Source organism: Oncorhynchus keta, chromosome 28 (assembly GCF_023373465.1).
Source record: "Oncorhynchus keta strain PuntledgeMale-10-30-2019 chromosome 28, Oket_V2, whole genome shotgun sequence".
Classification (NCBI taxonomy): Eukaryota; Metazoa; Chordata; class Actinopteri; order Salmoniformes; family Salmonidae; genus Oncorhynchus; species Oncorhynchus keta.
Window position 1 is genome coordinate 77,002,186 of NC_068448.1, and position 20,502 is coordinate 77,022,687.

The 20,502-nt window shown below is 42.1% G+C and overlaps 1 long non-coding RNA gene across 7 annotated transcripts; it reads right to left on the reverse strand.

Annotated features, from left to right (window-relative positions):
- Positions 1–252: 252 nt before the first annotated feature.
- On the reverse strand, positions 253–17,307 carry LOC127913009 (uncharacterized). Of its 7 annotated transcripts, none has more exons than XR_008084359.1 (5): positions 17,286–17,307; positions 15,968–16,251; positions 15,594–15,813; positions 15,418–15,483; positions 253–440 (listed from the first exon to the last, which is right to left on the reverse strand). It is a non-coding gene; the product is annotated as an uncharacterized LOC127913009 (long non-coding RNA). The 7 variants fall into 7 exon arrangements; XR_008084361.1 differs by lacking the exon at positions 253–440 and adding an exon at positions 5,940–6,185; XR_008084363.1 differs by lacking the exon at positions 15,418–15,483 and having other exon boundaries at positions 15,528–15,813; positions 16,034–16,251.
- Positions 17,308–20,502: the final 3,195 nt, after the last annotated feature.

Below are 20,502 nucleotides of genomic sequence, written 5' to 3' on the forward strand. Positions count from 1 at the left end.
TGTCAAGAACTGCAACGCTGCTGGGGTTTTCACTTTCAACAATTTCCGTGTGTATCATGAATGGTCCACCACCCAAATGACGTACAGTCAACTTGACACAACTGTGGGAAGCATTGAGTCAAATCAAATCAAATCAAATCAAATCAAATCTAATTTTATTTGTCAACATGGTTAGCAGATGGCCATGCTTCTAGTTCCCTGTGGAACGCAATTCCAAAACTACTGACACCTTGTAGAGTCCATGACCTGAAGAATTGAGGATGTTCTGAAGGCCAAAAGGGGGCCGTTTGCAACTCAAGGCTGAGGAATCTCCTGACCCAGACAGACACGCAGTTTCCCTCCATCAGCACATTTTGCCACTGACACACAAGATGACTTCCCCCAGGGAGAGACATCACGGATCAAATCGGAGCGATCCGCCAGGTCGTGAGTTTGTTAATCTGACAAATGAAAAACAAAACAATTAGAAAACAAAACAGAAGTCAAACAAGACTGTGATGATAGTTTATGTGTCTCATCAGTAATATTGACAGCTAGATCTAAAGCAGTGGTTATACTGACTGGCTCATCAACTTTATATCAGACCTCCGAGACCCCCTCTGGGTTCCCGTCTACCTGTAGAATAAAGGAACTTCTGCTAAAAACCTAAATATTGGTATGAAATGGGTTGTTGTATACTACATCATTCTATATTCCACAGAAATAACAACGGTCTCTTGGCTGTGTAGCTAGAAAATAAACTCCGCAGATTGACTCATTACATTTGCTTCCCACATGCTAACTCATTCCAAATGTTTCTGGGCTGTCATTGGGCTCATACCTCATATAATCTCAAGATGATTTCTTACATCCAAACACAAAAAGACACTGAATGTTCGGGACAGAAACGTTTCTGTCACTTATAAGTCATTGTTTTCATTCAACACAACAGGCCATAATAGCAACCGCGTAGTCTGAGTCAGACATCTTAAACAATGAGACATAAAGTGAAAAACATACCAGTGGTATCAAGTTAATAACACTGTGTTTTGGGGGAGGGGGCTACCCTGCCACCTCTACACTCTAACCACCAGGCTACCTGCAGTCCCTACACTCTAACCACTAGGCTACCCTGCCACCTCTACATTCTAACCACTAGGCTACCTGCCACTAACCACCAGGCTCTACACTCTAACCACTAGGCTACCTGCCACCTCTACACTCTAACCACGAGGCTACCTGCCACCCCTACACTCTAACCACCAGGCTACCTGCAGTCCCTACACTCTAACCACTAGACTACCCTGCCTCCTCTACATTCTAACCACTAGGCTACCCTGCCACCTCTACACTCTAACCACTAGGCTACCTGCCCCCTCTAACCACACTCTAACCACTAACCACCAGGCTACCTGCAGCCACCTCTACACTCTAACCACTAGGCTACCTGCCCACCTCTACACTCTAACCACTAGGCTACACAGTACTCCATCCACTGGGTATTAGTTACACAGTACTCCATCCACTGGGTATTAGTTACACAGTACTCCATCCACTAACCACCAGGGGTATTAGTTACACAGTACTCCATCCACTGGGTATTAGTTACACAGTACTCCATCCACTGGGTATTAGTGGCTACATGGTACTCCATCCACTGGGTATTAGTGGCTAAACAGTACTCCATCCACTGGGTATTAGTTACACAGTACTCCATCCACTGGGTATTAGTTACACAGTACTCCATCCATTGGGTATTAGTTACACAGTACTCCATCCACTGGGTATTAGTTACACAGTACTCCATCCACTGGGTATTATTTACACAGTACTCCATCCACTGGGTATTAGTTACACAGTACTCCATCCACTGGGTATTAGTTACACAGTACTCCATCCACTGGGTATTAGTTACACAGTACTCCATCCACTGGGTATTAGTTACACAGTACTCCATCCACTGGGTATTATTTACACAGTACTCCATCCACTGGGTATTAGTTACACAGTACTCCATCCACTGGGTATTAGTTACACAGTACTCCATCCACTGGGTATTAGTTACACAGTACTCCATCCACTGGGTATTAGTTACACAGTACTCCATCCACTGGGTATTAGTGGCCACACAGTGCAAAGATTCATCAGATTTTAGTAGTCTTGTCACACCCCACCATAGTTTGCTTTGTACAGTTTCTATGTTTTGTTTGGTCACTGGGGTGTGATCTGAGTTGGGCATTCTATGTTGTGTGTCTAGTTTGTCTGTTTCTGTGTTTGGCCTGATATGGTTCTCAATCAGAGGCAGGTGTTAGTCATTGTCTCTGATTGGGAACCATATTTAGGAGCCTGTTTTGTGTTGGGTTTTGTGGGTGAGTGTCTCCTGTGTCAGTGTTTGTACCATACAGGACTGGTTTTGGGTTTTCACATTTATTGGTTTGTAGTTTGTTCATGTATAGTTTTTCTTATTAAAAACCATGAACTTCAACCACGCTGCGTATTGGTCCGCCTCTCCTTCGATTGGAAGAACTCTGTTACAAGTCTTCAATAAATTCTTTGACCTGAATTTGCTCAATTATCTTTGGCTATGAATTGAAGCTACTTGTACTCTTCCATTTACCTACATTCCCATGTGACATCACAGAAAGGCTTATGTCACCAAGCACGTGATGTGATTTAATGAAAAATGACGGAGAACTTCTTAAAACATAACTGACGAATCATATCCAGGATATCCTACTTCATCATTGTTGACACGCTAACAGTTTAAACAGGTTAGCATCATGAAGTCAACAAAACAAGACTATTGTTCCACCAATCATATTTATTTACACCCCATCCCTCCACCAATCATATTTATTTCCCCATCCCTCCACCAATCATATTTATTTCCATCCCTCCACCAATCATATTTATTTCCCCATCCCTCCACCAATCATATTTATTTCCCCATCCCTCCATGTATTTGTCCCTCCACCAATCATATTTATTTCCCCATCCCTCCACCAATCATATTTATTTCCCCATCCCTCCACCAATCATAGTTATTTTAATCGCTAACCCATGAATAAATACTCTTTTTATGAACTTTTCACGCTCATTCGTTATTTATTTCCTATATTTTATAATCCAGTGGCTACACTAAGGCTAACATAAAACAAATAGTTTTGAATAATGAGGCAATCACAAATATATTTCCCCATATATATTTATCCCCATCCCTCCACCAATATATTTATATCCACCAATCATATTTATATCCCTCCACCAATCATATTTATTTATCCACCAATCATATTTATATCCCTCCACCAATATATATATAGGCAATATATATATAGGCAATATATATATATAGGCATGAATAAAATATATATATATTTATTTCCTATATTTTATAATCCAGTGGCTACATATATATAGTTTTATAATATATATATATATATATGTATATATACAGGCAATTGCTCGGCCTCCAACCGCAAGGCACTACAGAGGGTAGTGCGAACAGCCCAGTACATCACTGGGGCCAAGCTTCCTGCCATCCAGAACCTCTATATCAGGTGGTGTCAGAGGAAAGCCCTAAAAATTGTCAAAGACTCCAGCCACCCGAGTCATAGACTGTCCTCTCTGCTACCTTATGGCATCGGTACCGGAGCAAATGGCTACACAGACTATTTGCACTCCTCTTTACACCACTGCTACTCTCTGTTGTCATCGATGCAAAGTCGCTTTAATAGCTCTACCGACATGTACATATTACCTCAACTAACCGGTGCCCCCTTCACATTGACTCTGTACCAGTACCCCTCTGTATATAGTCTCTAGCTATTGTTATTTCACTGCTGCTCTTTAATTACTTGTTACTTTTATCTCTTATTCCTATCTGTATTTTTTTTAAACTGCATTGTTGGTTAGTGGCTTGTAAGTAAGCATTTCACTGTAAGGTTGTAGGTTCACCTGTTGTATCCGGCGCGTGTGACTAATAACATTTTATTTGATATTGTTATTTTTCTTAAATATTCTAGTTTAGTTATTTGATGTTATTTTTTATTATTAATAGAGTAGGGTTGTGGTTGTTGTTGTTTGTTATCTGTGACCAGAAGGGTACACTACAAAGCAGGATCAATGAGTTAGCCAGCTAACTTTAATAAATATCCTGAAATAACCATTGATTTTCAGGTTCTTCAAAAAAACAAAAGAGATATCAGTCAGTTAACATGAATTACTTTATGAATTATGAAGCCTTTATGTGGTTAATTTTTCAGGACATAAATGCTTCAACATTACACAAAAAGTGATGTTAGCTGATGAAGATTATCTCATACACCAAAACTTACAAGATCTCCTAAATCTGTGTTTACCACAGACCTTATTTTCAGCATTTATCCAAAAACCAGACAAAAAAAAACATTCATTTCCCCATAGGCTTTTGCCAACGAGCCATGGCGGAGTTAGTGCTCACAGATTCTATGATTTCGGGTGTGTTCATAAATTCAGTGCCTGAGTGTGCTCTGGGCGTTGGTAAATACAGAGCGTTGTCAAATTGTCCATTGGTAAATTCAGAGCGTTTCGCTAACGGAGGGTCCAGAGCACACACTGGATGCTCAGGCCGAGGAGTAGATCCAGCATTCAACGGTTGTCAAGCACCCAAGCTGACTGGCTAACGTTGGCTAGTTAATGAGTAATGTATATAAAACATACTGACGAGGTATCCCCTTTATCCTACGTAGCAGGTGACGCCAGACATGCACTGGTTGATGTTTGTGACTATCCAGCAGGGGTAGCTGCTGCTAAATGTTTTACCCGCATAACGTGGAACTGCTGCTAAATGTTTTACCCGCATAACGTGGAACTGCTGCTAAATGTTTTACCCGCATAACGTGGAACTGCTGCTAAATGTTTTACCTACATAACGTGGAACTACTGCTAAATGTTTTACCTACATAACGTGGAACTACTGCTAAATGTTTTACCTACATAACGTGGAACTACTGCTAAATGTTTTACCCGCATAACGTGGAACTGCTGCTAAATGTTTTATCTACATAACGGGAACTACTGCTAAATGTTTTACCTACATAACGTGGAAATACTGCTAAATGTTTTACCTACATAACGTGGAACTACTGCTAAATGTTTTACCTACATAACGTGGAACTACTGCTAAATGTTTTACCTACATAACGTGGAACTACTGCTAAATGTTTTACCCGCATAACGTGGAACTACTGCTAAATGTTTTACCTACATAACGTGGAACTACTGCTAAATGTTTTTATATACAGGGGGTACCGTACCGAGTCAATGTGGAGGCTATATACAGGGGGTACGGTACAGAGTCAATGTGGAGACTATATACAGGGGGTACCGGTACAGAGTCAATGTGGAGGCTATATACAGGGGGTACCGGTACAGAGTCAATGTGGAGACTATATACAGGGGGAGGTACCGGTACAGAGTCAATGTGTGGGGGCTCCGGTTAGTTTTAGTTACCTTAAGCTACCCAACCAAATACCTGGTATTGAAATTGTTTTGAATGGATCTAAGCTACTCTACCTGGTGTTGACACACTGAGTGCACAAAACATTAGGAACACTTGGTTTTTCCATGACAGACTGACCAGGTGAATACAGGTATGTGCTGTGATCCCTTATAAATCCACTTCAATCAGTGTAGATGAAGGAGAGGAGAAAGGTTAAAGAAGTCTTGAGAGAATTGAGACATGGATTGTGTATCTGTGCCACTCAAGAGGGTGAATGGGCAAGACAAAATATTTAAGTGCCTTTGATCTGGTATGGTAGAAGGTGCCAGGAGCATTGGTTTGAGGGTGTCAAGAACTGCAACGCTGCTGGGTTTTTCACTTTCAACAGTTTCCCGTGTGTATCATGAATGGTCCACCACCCAAATGACGTACAGTCAACTTGACACAACTGTGGGAAGCATTGGAGTCAACATCAACATGGGCCATGCGTTCCCTGTGGAACGCTTTCGACACCTTGTAGAGTCCATGACCTGAAGAATTTAGGATGTTCTGAAGGCCAAAAGGGGGCCGTTTGCAACTCAAGGCTGAGGAATCTCCTGACCCAGACAGACACGCAGTTTCCCTCCATCAGCACATTTTGCCACTGACACACAAGATGACTTCCCCCAGGGAGAGACATCACGGATCAAATCGGAGCGATCCGCCAGGTCGTGAGTTTGTTAATCTGACAAATGAAAAACAAAACAATTAGAAAACAAAACAGAAGTCAAACAAGACTGTGATGATAGTATATGTGTCTCATCAGTAATATTGACAGCTAGATCTAAAGCAGTGGTTATACTGACTGGCTCATCAACTTTATATCAGACCTCCGAGACCCCTCTGGGTTCCCGTCTACCTGTAGAATAAAGGAACTTCTGCTAAAAACCTAAATATTGGTATGAAATGGGTTGTTGTATACTACATCATTCTATATTCCACAGAAATAACAACGGTCTCTTGGCTGTGTAGCTAGAAAATAAACTCCGCAGATTGACTCATTACATTTGCTTCCCACATGCTAACTCATTCCAAATGTTTCTGGGCTGTCATTGGGCTCATACCTCATATAATCTCAAGATGATTTCTTACATCCAAACACAAAAAGACACTGAATGTTCGGGACAGAAACGTTTCTGTCACTTATAAGTCATTGTTTTCATTCAACACAACAGGCCATAATAGCAACCGCGTAGTCTGAGTCAGACATCTTAAACAATGAGACATAAAGTGAAAAACATACCAGTGGTATCAAGTTAATAACACTGTGTTTTGGGGAGGGGGCTACCCTGCCACCTCTACACTCTAACCACCAGGCTACCTGCCACCCCTACACTCTAACCACCAGGCTACCTGCAGTCCCTACACTCTAACCACTAGGCTACCCTGCCACCTCTACATTCTAACCACTAGGCTACCTGCCACCTCTACACTCTAACCACTAGGCTACCTGCCACCTCTACACTCTAACCACTAGGCTACCTGCCACCTCTACATTCTAACCACTAGGCTACCCTGCCACCTCTACACTCTAACCACTAGGCTACCTGCCACCTCTACATTCTAACCACTAGGCTACCTGCCACCTCTACACTCTAACCACCAGGCTACCTGCAGTCCCTACACTCTAACCACTAGGCTACCCTGCCACCTCTACATTCTAACCACTAGGCTACCTGCCACCTCTACACTCTAACCACTAGGCTACCTGCCACCTCTACACTCTAACCACGAGGCTACCTGCCACCCCTACACTCTAACCACCAGGCTACCTGCAGTCCCTACACTCTAACCACTAGACTACCCTGCCTCCTCTACATTCTAACCACTAGGCTACCCTGCCACCTCTACACTCTAACCACTAGGCTACCTGCCCCCTCTACACTCTAACCACTAGGCTACCTGCCACCTCTACACTCTAACCACTAGGCTACCTGCCCCCTCTACACTCTAACCACTAGGCTACACAGTACTCCATCCACTGGGTATTAGTTACACAGTACTCCATCCACTGGGTATTAGTTACACAGTACTCCATCCACTGGGTATTAGTTACACAGTACTCCATCCACTGGGTATTAGTTACACAGTACTCCATCCACTGGGTATTAGTGGCTACATGGTACTCCATCCACTGGGTATTAGTGGCTAAACAGTACTCCATCCACTGGGTATTAGTTACACAGTACTCCATCCACTGGGTATTAGTTACACAGTACTCCATCCACTGGGTATTAGTGGCTACATGGTACTCCATCCACTGGGTATTAGTGGCTAAACAGTACTCCATCCACTGGGTATTAGTTACACAGTACTCCATCCACTGGGTATTAGTTACACAGTACTCCATCCATTGGGTATTAGTTACACAGTACTCCATCCACTGGGTATTAGTTACACAGTACTCCATCCACTGGGTATTATTTACACAGTACTCCATCCACTGGGTATTAGTTACACAGTACTCCATCCACTGGGTATTAGTTACACAGTACTCCATCCACTGGGTATTAGTTACACAGTACTCCATCCATTGGGTATTAGTTACACAGTACTCCATCCACTGGGTATTAGTTACACAGTACTCCATCCACTGGGTATTAGTGGCTACACAGTACTCCATCCACTGGGTATTAGTGGCTACACAGTACTCCATCCACTGGGTATTAGTGGCTACACAGTACTCCATCCACTGGGTATTAGTGGCTACACAGTACTCCATCCACTGGGTATTAGTGGCTACACAGTACTCCATCCACTGGGTATTAGTTACACAGTACTCCATCCACTGGGTATTAGTTACACAGTACTCCATCCATTGGGTATTAGTTACACAGTACTCCATCCACTGGGTATTAGTTACACAGTACTCCATCCACTGGGTATTATTTACACAGTACTCCATCCACTGGGTATTAGTTACACAGTACTCCATCCACTGGGTATTAGTTACACAGTACTCCATCCGCTGGGTATTAGTTACACAGTACTCCATCCACTGGGTATTAGTTACACAGTACTCCATCCACTGGGTATTAGTTACACAGTACTCCATCCACTGGGTATTAGTTACACAGTACTCCATCCACTGGGTATTAGTTACACAGTACTCCATCCACTGGGTATTAGTTACACAGTACTCCATCCACTGGGTATTAGTTACACAGTACTCCATCCACTGGGTATTAGTTACACAGTACTCCATCCACTGGGTATTAGTGGCTACATGGTACTCCATCCACTGGGTATTAGTGGCTAAACAGTACTCCATCCACTGGGTATTAGTTACACAGTACTCCATCCACTGGGTATTAGTTACACAGTACTCCATCCATTGGGTATTAGTTACACAGTACTCCATCCACTGGGTATTAGTTACACAGTACTCCATCCACTGGGTATTATTTACACAGTACTCCATCCACTGGGTATTAGTTACACAGTACTCCATCCACTGGGTATTAGTTACACAGTACTCCATCCACTGGGTATTAGTTACACAGTACTCCATCCACTGGGTATTAGTTACACAGTACTCCATCCACTGGGTATTAGTTACACAGTACTCCATCCACTGGGTATTAGTGGCTACACAGTACTCCATCCACTGGGTATTAGTGGCTACACAGTACTCCATCCACTGGGTATTAGTGGCTACACAGTACTCCATCCACTGGGTATTAGTGGCTACACAGTACTCCATCCACTGGGTATTAGTGGCTACACAGTACTCCATCCACTGGGTATTAGTTACACAGTACTCCATCCACTGGGTATTAGTTACACAGTACTCCATCCATTGGGTATTAGTTACACAGTACTCCATCCACTGGGTATTAGTTACACAGTACTCCATCCACTGGGTATTAGTTACACAGTACTCCATCCACTGGGTATTAGTTACACAGTACTCCATCCACTGGGTATTAGTTACACAGTACTCCATCCACTGGGTATTAGTTACACAGTACTCCATCCACTGGGTATTAGTTACACAGTACTCCATCCACTGGGTATTAGTTACACAGTACTCCATCCACTGGGTATTAGTTACACAGTACTCCATCCACTGGGTATTAGTTACACAGTACTCCATCCACTGGGTATTAGTGGCTACACAGTACTCCATCCACTGGGTATTAGTGGCTACACAGTACTCCATCCACTGGGTATTAGTGGCTACACAGTACCCATCCACTGGGTATTAGTGGCTACACAGTACTCCATCCACTGGGTATTAGTTACACAGTACTCCATCCACTGGGTATTAGTTACACAGTACTCCATCCACTGGGTATTAGTTACACAGTACTCCATCCACTGGGTATTAGTTACACAGTACTCCATCCACTGGGTATTAGTTACACAGTACTCCATCCACTGGGTATTAGTTACACAGTACTCCATCCACTGGGTATTAGTTACACAGTACTCCATCCACTGGGTATTAGTTACACAGTACTCCATCCACTGGGTATTAGTTACACAGTACTCCATCCACTGGGTATTAGTGGCTACATGGTACTCCATCCACTGGGTATTAGTGGCTAAACAGTACTCCATCCACTGGGTATTAGTTACACAGTACTCCATCCACTGGGTATTAGTTACACAGTACTCCATCCATTGGGTATTAGTTACACAGTACTCCATCCACTGGGTATTAGTTACACAGTACTCCATCCACTGGGTATTATTTACACAGTACTCCATCCACTGGGTATTAGTTACACAGTACTCCATCCACTGGGTATTAGTTACACAGTACTCCATCCACTGGGTATTAGTTACACAGTACTCCATCCACTGGGTATTAGTTACACAGTACTCCATCCACTGGGTATTAGTTACACAGTACTCCATCCACTGGGTATTAGTGGCTACACAGTACTCCATCCACTGGGTATTAGTGGCTACACAGTACTCCATCCACTGGGTATTAGTGGCTACACAGTACTCCATCCACTGGGTATTAGTGGCTACACAGTACTCCATCCACTGGGTATTAGTGGCTACACAGTACTCCATCCACTGGGTATTAGTTACACAGTACTCCATCCACTGGGTATTAGTTACACAGTACTCCATCCATTGGGTATTAGTTACACAGTACTCCATCCACTGGGTATTAGTTACACAGTACTCCATCCACTGGGTATTATTTACACAGTACTCCATCCACTGGGTATTAGTTACACAGTACTCCATCCACTGGGTATTAGTTACACAGTACTCCATCCACTGGGTATTAGTTTACATCCAGTACAGTCCATCCACTGGGTATTAGTTACACAGTACTCCATCCACTGGGTATTAGTTACACAGTACTCCATCCACTGGGTATTAGTTACACAGTACTCCATCCACTGGGTATTAGTTACACAGTACTCCATCCACTGGGTATTAGTGGCTACACAGTACTCCATCCACTGGGTATTAGTGGCTACACAGTACTCCATCCACTGGGTATTAGTGGCTACACAGTACTCCATCCACTGGGTATTAGTGGCTACACAGTACTCCATCCACTGGGTATTAGTGGCTACACAGTACTCCATCCACTGGGTATTAGTTACACAGTACTCCATCCACTGGGTATTAGTTACACAGTACTCCATCCATTGGGTATTAGTTACACAGTACTCCATCCACTGGGTATTAGTTACACAGTACTCCATCCACTGGGTATTATTTACACAGTACTCCATCCACTGGGTATTAGTTACACAGTACTCCATCCACTGGGTATTAGTTACACAGTACTCCATCCACTGGGTATTAGTTACACAGTACTCCATCCACTGGGTATTAGTTACACAGTACTCCATCCACTGGGTATTAGTTACACAGTACTCCATCCACTGGGTATTAGTGGCTACACAGTACTCCATCCACTGGGTATTAGTGGCTACACAGTACTCCATCCACTGGGTATTAGTGGCTACACAGTACTCCATCCACTGGGTATTAGTGGCTACACAGTACTCCATCCACTGGGTATTAGTGGCTACACAGTACTCCATCCACTGGGTATTAGTGGCTACACAGTGCAAAGATTCATCAGATTTTAGTAGTCTTGTCACACCCCGACCATAGTTTGCTTTGTATGTTTCTATGTTTTGTTTGGTCAGGGTGTGATCTGAGTGGGCATTCTATGTTGTGTGTCTAGTTTGTCTGTTTCTTTGTTTGGCCTGATATGGTTCTCAATCAGAGGCAGGTGTTAGTCATTGTCTCTGATTGGGAACCATATTTAGGTAGCCTGTTTGGTGTTGGGTTTTGTGGGTGAGTGTCTCCTGTGTCAGTGTTTGTACCATACAGGACTGGTTTTGGGTTTTCACATTTATTGGTTTGTAGTTTGTTCATGTATAGTTTTTCTTATTAAAAACCATGAACTTCAACCACGCTGCGTATTGGTCCGCCTCTTCTTCGATTGGAAGAACTCTGTTACAAGTCTTCAATAAATTCTTCGACCTGAATTTGCTCAATTATCTTTGGCTATGAATTGAAGCTACTTGTACTCTTCATTTACCTACATTCCCATGTGACATCACAGAAAGGCTTACGTCACCAAGCACGGATGTGATTTAATGAAAAATGACGGAGAACTCTAAAACATAACTGACGAATCATAAGGATATCCTACTTCATCATTGTTGACACGCTAACAGTTTAAACAGGTTAGCATCATGAAGTCAACAAAACAAGACTATTGTTCCACCAATCATATTTATTTCCCCATCCCTCCACCAATCATATTTATTTCCCCATCCCTCCACCAATCATATTTATTTCCCCCATCCCTCCACCAATCATATTTATTTCCCCATCCCTCCACCAATCATATTTATTTCCCCATCCCTCCACCAATCATATTTATTTCCCCATCCCTCCACCAATCATATTTATTTCCCCATCCCTCCACCAATCATATTTATTTCCCCATCCCTCCACCAATCATATTTATTTCCCCCATCCCTCCACCAATCATAGTTATTTTAATCGCTAACCCATGAATAAATACCCTTTTATGAACTTTTCACGCTCATTCGTTATTTATTTCCTATATTTTATAATCCAGTGGCTACACTAAGGCTAACATAAAACAAATAGTTTTGAATAATGAGGCAATCACAAATATATATATATATATATATATATATAGGCAATATATATATAGGCATAATAATATATATATATATATATATATATATATATATATATATATATATATATATATATGTATATATACAGGCAATTGCTCGCTCCTCCAACCGCAAGGCACTACAGAGGGTAGTGCGAACAGCCCAGTACATCACTGGGGCCAAGCTTCCTGCCATCCAGAACCTCTATATCAGGTGGTGTCAGAGGAAAGCCCTAAAAATTGTCAAAGACTCCAGCCACCCGAGTCATAGACTGTCCTCTCTGCTACCTTATGGCAATCGGTACCGGGAGCAAATGGCTACACAGACTATTTGCACTCCTCTTTACACCACTGCTACTCTCTGTTGTCATCGATGCAAAGTCGCTTTAATAGCTCTACCGACATGTACATATTACCTCAACTAACCGGTGCCCCCTTCACATTGACTCTGTACCAGTACCCTCTGTATATAGTCTCTAGCTATTGTTATTTCACTGCTGCTCTTTAATTACTTGTTACTTTTATCTCTTATTCCTATCTGTATTTTTTTTAACTGCATTGTTGGTTAGTGGCTTGTAAGTAAGCATTTCACTGTAAGGTTGTAGGTTCACCTGTTGTATCCGGCGCGTGTGACTAATAACATTTGATTTGATATTGTTATTTTTCTTAAATATTCTAGTTTAGTTATTTGATGTTATTTTTTATTATTAATAGAGTAGGGTTGTGGTTGTTGTTGTTTGTTATCTGTGACCAGAAGGGTACACTACAAAGCAGGATCAATGAGTTAGCCAGCTAACTTTAATAAATATCCTGAAATAACCATTGATTTTCAGGTTCTTCAAAAAAACAAAAGAGATATCAGTCAGTTAACATGAATTACTTTATGAATTATGAAGCCTTTATGTGGTTAATGCGCTTTTTTTTCAGGACATAAATGCTTCAACATTACACAAAAAGTGATGTTAGCTGATGAAGATTATCTCATACACCAAAACTTACAAGATCTCCTAAGTCTGTGTTTACCACAGACCTTATTTTCAGCATTTATCCAAAAACCCGACAAAAAAAAAAACATTCATTTCCCCATAGGCTTTTGCCAACGAGCCATGGCGGAGTTAGTGCTCACAGATTCTATGATTTCGGGTGTGTTCATAAATTCAGTGCCTGAGTGTGCTCTGGGCGTTGGTAAATACAGAGCGTTGTCAAATTGTCCATTGGTAAATTCAGAGCGTTTCGCTAACGGAGGGTCCAGAGCACACACTGGATGCTCAGGCCGAGGAGTAGATCCAGCATTCAACGGTTGTCAAGCACCCAAGCTGACTGGCTAACGTTGGCTAGTTAATGAGTAATGTATATAAAACATACTGACGAGGTATCCCCCTTTATCCTACGTAGCAGGTGACGCCAGACATGCACTGGTTGATGTTTGTGACTATCCAGCAGGGGTAGCTGCTGCTAAATGTTTTACCCGCATAACGTGGAACTGCTGCTAAATGTTTTACCTACATAACGTGGAACTACTGCTAAATGTTTTACCTACATAACGTGGAACTACTGCTAAATGTTTTACCTACATAACGTGGAACTACTGCTAAATGTTTTACCTACATAACGTGGAACTACTGCTAAATGTTTTACCTACATAACGTGGAACTACTGCTAAATGTTTTACCTACATAACGTGGAACTACTGCTAAATGTTTTACCCGCATAACGTGGAACTACTGCTAAATGTTTTACCTACATAACGTGGAACTACTGCTAAATGTTTTACCCGCATAACGTGGAACTACTGCTAAATGTTTTACCTACATAACGTGGAACTACTGCTAAATGTTTTACCCGCATAACGTGGAACTACTGCTAAATGTTTTATCTACATAACGTGGAACTACTGCTAAATGTTTTACCCGCATAACGTGGAACTACTGCTAAATGTTTTACCCGCATCGTGGAACTACTGCTAAATGTTTTATCTACATAACGTGGAACTACTGCTAAATGTTTTACCTACATAACGTGGAACTACTGCTAAATGTTTTACCCGCATAACGTGGAACTACTGCTAAATGTTTTATCTACATAACGTGGAACTACTGCTAAATGTTTTACCCGCATAACGTGGAACTACTGCTAAATGTTTTACCCGCATAACGTGGAACTACTGCTAAATGTTTTACCTACATAACGTGGAACTGCTGCTAAATGTTTTACCCGCATTGGAACTACTGCTAAATGTTTTACCTACATAACGTGGAACTACTGCTAAATGTTTTACCTACATAACGTGGAACTACTGCTAAATGTTTTACCTACATAACGTGGAACTATTTAAAAACATTCTATTAAAAACTGTATGTAGCTATGAAGGCTCTGTCCAATATTCTCCCGAAAAGCCCGTATGATTGACATCCTGAGTAGGATTTGGATTGGGCTGGAATGATTTGCTTCCACAATTTTTTTCCCCCAAATGTTTTTATATCTAGGGGCTAGAATCCCCATGTCCTGCAAATACATGGAGAAAGCTGAGGGGGCCCTGAAATAAGTCAAGGAAAGCTTTGGCAGCCCAAATCCTTCAGAGAGTTTGCCAGAGACCATCAACAAAGGTAAGGGGAAGTGAGACATGAAACTTTAGTCGATTGCTTAGTTTTTCCACATGGTGTCTCTACAACGTTTGTTGTTTCACCATAGCCACCTGCCACCGGCATACCTGAGATGGTCTTTAGGCAAACCTCAGATGGTCTTTAGGCAAACCTCAGATGGTCTTTAGGCAAACCTGAGATGGTCTTTAGGCAAACCTCAGATGGTCTTTAGGCAAACCTTAGATGGTCTTTAGGCAAACCTCAGATGGTCTTTAGGCAAACCTCAGATGGTCTTTAGGCAAACCTGAGATGGTCTTTAGGCAAACCTCAGATGGTCTTTAGGCAAACCTCAGATGGTCTTTAGGCAAACCTCAGATGGTCTTTAGGCAAACCTTAGATGGTCTTTAGGCAAACCTCAGATGGTCTTTAGGCAAACCTCAGATGGTCTTTAGGCAAACCTCAGATGGTCTTTAGGCAAACCTCAGATGGTCTTTAGGCAAACCTCAGATGGTCTTTAGGCAAACCTCAGATGGTCTTTAGGCAAACCTCAGATGGTCTTTAGGCAAACCTTAGATGGTCTTTAGGCAAACCTCAGATGGTCTTTAGGCAAACCTTAGATGGTCTTTAGGCAAACCTCAGATGGTCTTTAGGCAAACCTTAGATGGTCTTTAGGCAAACCTCAGATGGTCTTTAGGCAAACCTCAGATGGTCTTTAGGCAAACCTGAGATGGTCTTTAGGCAAACCTCAGATGGTCTTTAGGCAAACCTCAGATGGTCTTTAGGCAAACCTCAGATGGTCTTTAGGCAAACCTCAGATGGTCTTTAGGCAAACCTCAGATGGTCTTTAGGCAAACCTCAGATGGTCTTTAGGCAAACCTCAGATGGTCTTTAGGCAAACCTCAGATGGTCTTTAGGCAAACCTCAGATGGTCTTTAGGCAAACCTCAGATGGTCTTTAGGCAAACCTCAGATGGAAATTGTTACCATTTTTCAGTGTTCTGAGACTTATGTTTTTGTTGTACCTTGTCCCTGTCCCCAAAAACAAAAATAAAATTAGACTAGATTGTAACACGAGTCAAGACTTCATTGGGACAATGGATTGATTCATTTGCACTCCTGTCAACATTAAAACATTGTACATTTTGAATTTTAAAAAAATTGTAGAAGAGAAGAAACTAACATCCTCATCAACAATGCTGGCATCAAATCAAATCAAATCAAATCGTATTTGTCACATACACATGGTTAGCAGATGTTAATGCGAGTGTAGCGAAATGCTTGTGCTTCTAGTTCCGACAATGCAGTAATAACCAACAAGTAATCTAACTAACAATTCCAAAACTACTGTCTTATACACACAAGTGTAAGGGGATAAAGAATATGTACATAAAGATATATGAATGAGTGATGGTACAGAGCGGCATAGGCAAGATACAGTAGATGGTATCGAGTACAGTATGGTCATGGTGTGTCCGTACGGAAAACAGCTAATGGATTTGAAATGCAGATTGGTGTCACCCACATGGGTAAGTGAACCTACATAGCATGGATTTGAAATGCAGATTGGTGTCACCCACATGGGTAAGTGAACCTACATAGCATGGATTTGAAATGCAGATTGGTGTCACCCACATGGGTAAGTGAACCTACATAGCATGGATTTGAAATGCAGATTGGTGTCACCCACATGGGTAAGTGAACCTACATAGCATGGATTTGAAATGCAGATTGGTGTCACCCACATGGGTAAGTGAACCTACATAGCATGGATTTGAAATGCAGATTGGTGTCACCCACATGGGTAAGTGAACCTACATAGCACAGGAAGAGAAACAAAGTTCTTCTTTGGCCAGGCCTCACATGATGCTAAAATATAAAATTAAACATTATTAAAATTATTGATAATTGACTAGGGTTTAACTGCCAATTGTCTGTACTAGTAGCCATTCCTATAAGTAAATGGTTATTTATCTGCTTACTTCCTTGTGGACAGCTGCTTCCCTTAGAGATTTGGTTTTGTTATGACAGAAATACACTAAATGAATTGAAGACTCTGGCCTTACCCACTACTGACTAACCACACGGATGATTCCAAGGCAAAGGAGGAAAGTTCCAGACCACACAACATTTAATTCAAGCAAGTCCTGACTTGTACATAGTGTTCTCCATTATTAATCATTTACTGGAGTTGTAATCTTTATGCAAATATCTATCCAGGAAGCGAAGCTACTGCAAGTTAAGGTCCACTACATGGCCAAAAAGTATATACAGTGCCTTGCGAAAGTATTCAGCCCCCTTGAACTTTGCGACCTTTTGCCACATTTCAGGCTTCAAACATAAAGATATAAAACTGTATTTTTTTGTGAAGAATCAACAACAAGTGGGACACAATCATGAAGTGGAACGACATTTATTGGATATTTCAAACTTTTTTAACAAATCAAAAACTGAAAAATTGGGCGTGCAAAATAAATAAACTTTACTGTTTCAAACCCTAATCCAGTTAGACCACCTGTAACGATGTACACAGACTTCTTCTGGAAGCTGGTTTGGCTTAGGCAGCAACTGAATGTCAGGCAGGGCCTTTGGAATCATCTTTACCCAGTGCTATAACAGACAGGGTCTTTGGAATCATCTTTACCCAGTGCCTCAACAGACAGGGTCTTTGGAATCATCTTTACCCAGTGCCTCAACAGACAGGGTCTTTGGAATCATCTTTACCCAGTGCCTCAACAGACAGGGTCTTTGGAATCATCTTTACCCAGTGCCTCAACAGACAGGGTCTTTGGAATCATCTTTACCCAGTGCTATAACAGACAGGGTCTTTGGAATCATCTTTACCCAGTGCTATAACAGACAGGGTCTTTGGAATCATCTTTACCCAGTGCTATAACAGACAGGGTCTTTGGAATCATCTTTACCCAGTGCTATAACAGACAGGGTCTTTGGAATCATCTTTACCCAGTGCTATAACAGACAGGGTCTTTGGAATCATCTTTACCCAGTGCTATAACAGACAGGGTCTTTGGAATCATCTTTACCCAGCGACTCAACAGACAGGGTCTTTGGAATCATCTTTACCCAGTGCTATAACAGGCAGGGTCTTTGGAATCATCTTTACCCAGTGCTATAACAGGCAGGGCCTTTGGAATCATCTTTACCCAGTGCTATAACAGGCAGGGCCTTTGGAATCATCTTTACCCAGTGCTATAACAGACAGGGTCTTTGGAATCATCTTTACCCAGTGCTATAACAGACAGGGTCTTTGGAATCATCTTTACCCAGTGACTCAACAGACAGGGTCTTTGGAATCATCTTTACCCAGTGCTATAACAGGCAGGGTCTTTGGAATCATCTTTACCCAGTGCTATAACAGACAGGGTCTTTGGAATCATCTTTACCCAGCGCCTCAACAGGCAGGGCCTTTGGAATCATCTTTACCCAGTGCCTCAACAGACAGGGTCTTTGGAATCATCTTTACCCAGTGCCTCAACAGGCAGGGCCTTTGGAATCATCTTTACCCAGTGCCTCAACAGACAGGGTCTTTGGAATCATCTTTACCCAGTGCTATAACAGACAGGGTCTTTGGAATCATCTTTACCCAGTGCTATAACAGGCAGGGCCTTTGGAATCATCTTTACCCAGTGCTATAACAGACAGGGTCTTTGGAATCATCTTTACCCAGCGACTCAACAGACAGGGTCTTTGGAATCATCTTTACCCAGTGCCTCAACAGACAGGGTCTTTGGAATCATCTTTACCCAGTGCTATAACAGGCAGGGTCTTTGGAATCATCTTTACCCAGTGCTATAACAGGCAGGGCCTTTGGAATCATCTTTACCCAGTGCCACAACAGGCAGGGTCTTTGGAATCATCTTTACCCAGTGCCTTCCAGGATACTTGAAAATAACATGCTTCAGTTCAACTAACACCCAGCCTGCTTTGTCTGTGAAACAGACAGATACTTCCAAATTGTCCACTGCAACATTTGCAGCTCTCAAATACAGAACCATTTCAGGCTGCAAAGGGTTCGAGGAACAGTCAAACGCCCAATTGCATCAGGAAAGCCAGGCCTTGCCATGAATGCATTCACTGTTGTGACTTGAGTCAGTTGTAGAAAGTAGTCTAGGACTACAGGATGAATGCAGAAGTCATGCAACTGTGGCAGGAGCTCTTCAGGGACAGACACAACAGAGATGGCTTCCATCAAGTCTTCACCATAATGGACATCTCCTCTGTTTCTGACAACAGAACCATACTGAAACCCTCTGTTACTTAGGTAATTGTAGAAGTTGTCAGTACTCATAGTTGATGTGCATCGCTTGTAAACCGAGTCTATAGAGATGTCCTGTTCCTCGGCCAACCTCCCTTGCTTGCATGATATGCTGCCTGATGCATACGTTACTGTAGGAGAGATTGTATCTTAAACGTTGTCTCATTTTCAACGTGATCCAGTTTGACACTCAACTCGGGAGAATTTGGTGAAATGACAAATGGACTCTGAAAACTGACACTGAGTTGCAGTGTGTTGAGTGGCACCGCCTAATGTACCTTGCTGTGCTGCCTCAAAGATGACACTGACCCTTACCCTAACCTTAACCCTTAACCATTAACCATTCAAACCTTAACCCTTACCTAACCCTAACCTTAAACCTTACCTTAACCGTTTTAAATGTTGACTGCAGTGGAGTGAGGTCAGAGTTTGTTTAGCACTTACCCATTTCGGGCAATTTTTGATAATTTGAGGCCCTCAGGGTACCTGGGGCGGCAGGTAGCCTAAAGTATTGAGCATTGGGCCAAAAGGTTGCTGGATTGAATCCCCGAGCTGACAAGGTAAAAAATCTGTTGTTCTGCCCCTGAACAAAGCAGTTGCTCCCTGGTAGGCTGTCATTGTAAATAAGAATTTGTTCTTATTAACTGGTTTCCGGAGACACCTGAAACCCCACCTCTTTAAGGAATACCTAGGATAGGATAAGTAATCCTTCTCACCCCCCCTAAAAGATTTAGATGCACTATTGTAAAGTGGCTGTTCCACTGGATGTCATAAGGTGAATGCACCAATTTGTAAGTCGCTTTGGATAAGAGTGTCTGCTAAATGACTTAAATGTAAAATGTAAATGTTAACTAGTTAAATAAATAAAGGTGAAATTCAATGTTAAAAAAAATAATTGCCATATAATGAACATTTTGTCCAACCCCCCAAAAAATGACTAGTCAGACAGGCCCGCTGGGCAAAACATGGACCAGCCAATCTAACAAATGCCCGAAATGCCAGATGGT